General features: G+C 62.7%; 1 protein-coding gene across 14 annotated transcripts in view; it reads left to right on the top strand.

Moving 5' to 3' along the window:
• The window catches only part of PCBP3 (poly(rC) binding protein 3), a 258218-nt gene that overhangs the window by 229353 nt on the left and 28127 nt on the right, over positions 1-738 (top strand). The gene's annotated exons all lie outside the window — the stretch shown is intronic.

Genomic DNA, 738 nt, shown 5'->3' with positions numbered 1-738 from the left:
CGCGCTCCTCGTCCTCCCTGGCGCCCGTCTCCGAGGCCCCCAGTGCGCTGTGGTGCAGCCTGGGGGGAGCCTGGACCCTCCCGGAGAAGGGCCCCACTGCAGGCCTGCTCTCGTCACGCGTGCCTGTAAATCATGAAGTGAAGCCTTCATCCGTGTGGGAGGCGAAGCGCTGGACCCATTGTCTGCAGAAATCATACAGTAAACGTAGAACGGCGATGCCTAAAGCTGTTCTGGAAAGACGTTATGATAAGAGAGTGCTAGCGCCTCAGCTACTCGGTAGCGTAGTTAATAGACGCTACTCACCAAGGACCCTTGACTCTAAACATACAGGAAACACCAGTCCCTCTAATGTGCTGGCTTTTTAAGGGGGAGGGGAGTCGCAGCCACAGGGCAGGGCTTCTGCACGGATGGTGGGACTCGCACGGCACAACAGACACCCCAGCCGCACCCGAGGACCCCAGGGCTCACCGACCCCTTTTCTCTCCCGCTGAGAGGGCTCTTCCCGGTTCCCTGCGTGCAGAGGCAGAAGCTGAGGCCAGAGGGCTTGCGTGACCTGCTGGGGGTCACATGTGAGTCAGCAGTGGGGTCAGCCTCTGCCAGGTCTCCCCACAAACCCGTGTCCCCCACTGCCGTGTGCCCCCGCCCCCAGCAGGTCAGGCAGGGTGAGTCCCAGGCCCGCGCTTTCTTGCTGACTGCGCCACCCCCGGGACCTCCACCCCCCCCAGCCTCCGTGTGTCA

This window comes from Crocuta crocuta, unplaced genomic scaffold (assembly GCF_008692635.1).
Source record: "Crocuta crocuta isolate KB4526 unplaced genomic scaffold, BGI_CrCroc_1.0 scaffold675, whole genome shotgun sequence".
NCBI lineage: Eukaryota > Metazoa > Chordata > Mammalia > Carnivora > Hyaenidae > Crocuta > Crocuta crocuta.
The sequence above is the reverse complement of the archived record's forward strand: the minus strand, read 5'-3'. Positions and strand labels throughout refer to the sequence as shown.